The sequence below is a fragment of the Sus scrofa genome, chromosome 15, assembly GCF_054392235.1.
Source record: "Sus scrofa isolate SSC_HxYL_T2T_F1_AM1 chromosome 15, Sscrofa_HxYL_maternal_Yorkshire_Landrace_v2.0, whole genome shotgun sequence".
Lineage (NCBI taxonomy): Eukaryota > Metazoa > Chordata > Mammalia > Artiodactyla > Suidae > Sus > Sus scrofa.
In genome coordinates, this window is record NC_139397.1 from 148,680,780 (window position 1) to 148,686,228 (window position 5,449).

The 5,449-nt window shown below is 48.9% G+C and overlaps 1 long non-coding RNA gene across 2 annotated transcripts; it reads right to left on the reverse strand.

Annotated features, from left to right (window-relative positions):
- Nucleotides 1-1,792: 1,792 nt before the first annotated feature.
- On the reverse strand, nucleotides 1,793-5,007 carry LOC110257068 (uncharacterized). Of its 2 annotated transcripts, none has more exons than XR_002339243.2 (2): nucleotides 4,729-5,007; nucleotides 1,793-3,877 (listed from the first exon to the last, which is right to left on the reverse strand). It is a non-coding gene; the product is annotated as an uncharacterized LOC110257068 (long non-coding RNA). The 2 variants fall into 2 exon arrangements; XR_014830096.1 differs by having other exon boundaries at nucleotides 1,793-3,974.
- Nucleotides 5,008-5,449: the final 442 nt, after the last annotated feature.

A 5,449-nucleotide genomic window follows, 5' to 3' on the forward strand; every position in this document is an offset into this window, starting at 1 on the left:
CCAGTCTCACGCTCAGTGGCAGGAGCCTCTGACCGGTTTGGCTCTTTTTTCATGGGGGCGACAGAGAGTTCCGTGCTGAACATTGGCTCATCTCCAATGGTCGCCCTAGAGAGTTGAAACCACTCAGGGTTACCGCTGAATCGCCCATGTTCCAGCTGATCGCTGCTCAAGAATCAATACTTGACAGAAGGACCCGTGTTGGTAGGAAGGAAAATTGCTCTTAATCAAAATGCCCACAATCTGGGGAGATGGCGGCCTCAGTGTCCCTCAAACCCATCCCCAAAGATTCTGCTCTGCCATGAAGGGTTTTAAAGGGAGAAAGGGGAGTCGTCCCAGCTAATCACTGAGATGGGGTCAGAGGCGTCTCCATCCCCCACGGTGTGCAGGCTTGGGTGCTGGCTTCTTGTGATTTTTCTTTAGATCTTATCTTGTTCACACAGTTTGTTCTTGAGGTGACAAACGGGAAGCCAGAGGAGAGATCTGGTCATCTGTTAATTACTTATTCTGCATTTCCACTTCTTTGAACTATGGAAAGACCCAAGAGAAGATTTGAACGGTGTGCTAGGGCTGGAGAGAAGTAGAGTGTGGGGGTGCCTGGTTTAAGTTTACTGTCAAAAGGGGCCTCCTGCAGAGAGTGCTTTCTTGCCAAAAGCTGCTAACAAATCCCCACTTGTCAGGGCATCATTCCGTTTCCATGATGATCTGTCTTGTGCCATCTCTTCACGCTGGTACAGGGCACCGTGTTCTTAGAGGGGAAGATGTTGGTGAGTCTCTAGCATCTCTTTGCTGACAGCTGTGGTTGCCCATTTACATATATGGGCAGAACAATCTATAACTATTTTGATGCCCACAAAGATATAGCTTATTACCAGCAATAGCGCTCAATGCACTCTCTTAAGGCGAGGTCTTGGAGTTATGTGGCCACAGATTCGGTACTTTTCTATAAACCAGAGGCAGGGGACATGGAGGGACCCTTGTTCTTGGTGGGGAGCAGGATTCTGTTCAGTTCCAACAGGAGCATGTCACCTTCATGGCAAGCACTGCCTTCTTAAGTAACTTCTGACGGCTAGGAAGGATCTTGCCAGTATGTTGCACCATCCTGTTCAATTCACAAAGCTGTCCATTCTGTGGCCCCCAATTCCCCAGATCTAATGTACAGAAAGCCCTTCTATGATCTGAGCTGAAGGCTGCCATCTTTTAATTTCTCACCAGTGACTCTGGGGCAACGTGCATTATTTCATTAAGTGAAGAGTACAGAGCTCACTTAAGACTAAAAGCTTTTCCTTGGAAGCGCTGGCATTATACTGAAAAGGACCAGAAGTAAACATGACTAGGGTCCATTTACATAGACTCAATCGTCTTATAAAAGACCACATTCAGTTGCTGTTTACCTACCGGGCAGCAAAAACAGCCAACACGGCAATTAATTATTTAAGCAATAGCATCTCTGAGTTGCTTAAGTGATATTTATAGTATTTTGCTATGGCAACTACTCTTGTTTTGAATATTATTAAAAATCTATCAAGCTGCAGTAGTGGACTTCTGGTTTAAAATTGCACTGGGCTTGCAGCCCCTGACACAAGCCTTTCCCACCACTGTGAAAATTCCTGTTGAAGATGGAGAAACCATGAATATAGCCATTTGGCTGTTGGCTGGCTGGTTGTGGGGACCCTTGGGCAGAAGCGTCGTATGGCCAGAAGGGATAGCTGTGCCTGCTCAGGTTCAGATGAAATGCCATTTCTTATACATGTACGTTTCCTGTGGCTTCTATAACAAATGACCACAAACAGAGTATCTTAAAACACACACACACACGCACAAATTTATTATATTATAATGCTAGGGTGGCCGTCCTAAAATAGGGCAGCAGGGCTGTATTCTTCTGAAGTCTTTAAAAGTGAATCTGCTTTCTTGCCTTTCCAGTTTCACGGTTCATGAACCCTTCCTCCAACCTCCAGCAGCACAGAAGCTTCCGTTCTCCCCTCCCCCTTCTCCCTGCCTCCGCTGTTCACACCTCCTTCTCTGACTCTCCTGCCTCCCTCCCAGGAGGACTCTTGTGATTACACCCACCCCACCCAGTCCTCCAGGGGAATCCCATCTGCCGAGTCCCTTTTTCCCATTTAAGGTTACATGTTTACAGATGTGGGGGATTGGGTCAAGGACATCTTTGGAGGGGGTTATTATTCAGCCCGCTACACACAGGCTCACATGTCCTGTTCTGGAAACATCAGGATCTCCTGGGAGCTCTGTGATGCTCAGCTCCATGGGACTCCCACCAGCCCCTCCCCAGGACCCTGCCTCCTCTGACTTTGAGTCCACTGTCCTCCTCTGGCACCCCTGAATCTTCCCCAGCCACTTGCCTACCCTGAGTGCGTCTGCCTGTTTTGTGCCTCTGTGCTCTTATAGATGCTTGCCCCCGCCCATGTGCCCACATCCCTTCTCCTCTGGATGGGCACGCACACTCCCTCAAAGAATCTCTTGCTTTGGGCCTCAGCCTTGCCCAAGTCCTGCCAAATGTGGGACCAATGTCAAGGTAGTAAAGACAGCTCAAGTGGCTTCTTGATCTAATGAATAACCCCTCTGTCTCATCAAAGTCACACATAAACTTTGTATAATTGCTTCGTGCTGAATAAGAGAATTGTCTGTGACCTTGTATGAGTCATTTCCACTTCTGGTATCCTACTTGGATTCCCAATGCATCGATGAGTTTCATCAAAAGGTTTGAGAAGCTGCCCACGGTGGGGGGCACAGACACCTGGAGGCAACATGGTTCTGACTGTGAATCGTTGCCTGAGACCTCATTGCTGGCTATTAAATTGGTGTTTTTCAAGGCATTTCTAAATTGCCTTACCCTTCAAAGATTCTTAGAGGAGGCTGCATTACAAAATGGAATGTTGGAGTTCCCATCATGGCTCAGTTGTAAGGAATCCTACTAGTATCCATGAGGACACAAGTTCGATCCCTGGCCTCGCTCAGTGAGTTAAGGATTCCGCATTGCTGTAGCTGTGACTGTGGTATAGGCTGGCATCTGTAGCTCTGGTCTGACCCCTAGCCTGCCAGCCTGGGAACTTCCATATGCCGCAAGTACAGCCCTAAAAAAACCCCAAATATACAAACAAAAAAAACAAACACAAAACGGCAAAACTCATTTGTCACAGTGGTCTGGTTTTAGGCCATAATACAATGCGAGCTGCAGTGCAGGACACCCCGGGAGGAACAGAGGTATGGAAAACCAGCATCAGTGGGAAAAACACCTTCAGCACAAAAACGGCTTCAATGCAGAATGGTCCAGGTGCCCTCAGTGATGGTGGAGCCGACGGCTCCATCAGGTGCAAAGGGTGCTGTGCTCAGAGCCCACTGTACTTCAAGGGGCCCACGCAAATGTTTCAATTTCTTTTAAAGTCAGAAAGAAAAAAAAAAAGCTTTAGGGTCAAAGATAGTGTATTTTTTCTCACATCAGAAATAAATGAAAATTTTCAAGGCCTGGGAAGTCATAACAAAATGCTATAGTCTGGGGGCTACTCTGCAGAAATTTACTTTCTCATAGGTCTCGAGGCTGGACGTCCAAGATCAGGTGTCAGCGGGGGTGGTTTCCTCGGAGGGCCTCTCTCCTTGCCTTGAAGTCGGTCGTCTTCTGGCTTCCTCCTCACATGGCCTTTGCTCTGTGAGGACTCACACCCCTCAGAGATGCCGGTCAGACTGGAAGAGGCCTCGTTTCACCTCATTTACCTCATTGAAGGCTCCGTCTCCAACGGCAGTCACAGCCTGAGGGTCTGGGGGTTTGTATGTCAACATGTGACGTAGTGGGGATGGGAGTGGGGCAGCTTAATGCAGCCTATAACCAGGCCCACAAAAATCCTGTTAGGATGGGAAGGACCTACAAAAGGCAAAAGGGCCCATCAAAGTTGTGCTGTGTCTTTGTGATGGAAGATTAGTTTGCTTTCTTCGAGGAGGAGGATGGAGCAGGAGGGGGCCTAAGCCATACGGAGAAATTTGAGAACAGTCAGCTGACTTATAGCAAGGGTTTTAGTGCATTTACTAGGAGCATCTCAATAGCTAAGCATGTCCCAGCAATTCTTATTTAACTTTCTCCTTAAGAGATCTCACTACTTGCTGGACCCTCTATAAAAGGAGAAATTTTATACACTAGGTTCATTCAACAAACCTTGAATTCTTTTCTACTAAGCTGCAAAGAGCTACACTCAACCCTTTGCTGAACTCGGGAAAGGAAACCCTCAATGTGCTGTCCGGGCCCTTAGGTGACGAGAAAGCAGCAGGAAGCCGCCGGGTGACTCAGGATGAGGCCCAAGGCCCAGAACTTGACTAACGCAGGAGGGGGACGACCACATCCTGTCTTCCAACTCTGCTTCTCATTAATAGGAGGCTGTGTGCGTTCAAAGAATTCTGCAGGCATTAATCACCTCCCCCTACCCTGAAGGAGACTTTGTAACGTGGAGGAGTGTGTGCCATCCCTGAGGTCAGCAAACATCTCCCAGCAGGTCGAGGCCAAAGGAAGAGGCAGCCACGCTGTCCCGGGGAAGGAGCAGCAAGATGGCCCCAGGGTGCGCCTGGCCGCAGAGGGAGTGTCGTTGTCATCTTTCCCAGGGAACACGTGCAGGACGTTCCGTCACTCAGCCTCCGAGGGCGGCACTGATTCCCTCACGGACCTGTTAGGAGGAGGAGGGAATCTTGGGAGGGAAAGTTCTTGCAAAATACCCAGCGTCCTACCTGTGAGCTGTGGGTGATGCTGCCTGTTTAGGTTCCAGCGTTTTTTCTTCCACTGGGGGCTGGTGCTCAGTCCTGCTGGCCCCTCTGTACCATGGATTGTCCCAAGGGGGCTTGTCGGGCTGCCCCATTAATAAATGGGGGTTATCTGTGGCCGGAGGACACAGGAGGACATTCTGCTGCCGGTTCAGTGACCAGACTAGATGAAGCCAGAGGCCTAAGGGAATGGTTGGCGAGGTGTCTGTGATTTCTTCTTCCCAGCTGAGCTCTGTGGGCACTAGTGACTTAACCCAGACCCAAGGGCTCCAAGGTGGCAATGACCTCTAACAAGTAATCTGTTAACGAGGAACCTATTAAGACTAGTCGATAATTAACATGGGTTCATGGAGATGCTCAGTGAAGCATTTCCAGGGCATCTCACCACTTAAGAGTAATGTTGCTTGGCCCCTTTAGATGACAGACTCAGACTCAGATGATGAGATCAAACGGACAGGAAGTCGTAACTCCCCCTGTTGCTTTCCCGATGAGTCAGGATAGAACAGGGTCTTAAATGCACCAGAAATGCTTTGCAGAGAGTTTCTGCTCCAGTAGGTGGGAAAATGCATGAGCAAGTGGCTGGCAGGAAGGAGGCGCCTGCCCTTCCTAGGAAAGCCTGAGTTAACGTGTGGTGAATCTGTGTTTGGTATAAGGCTGGTTATTCTCTCTGGAAGCTAATGTACAACTC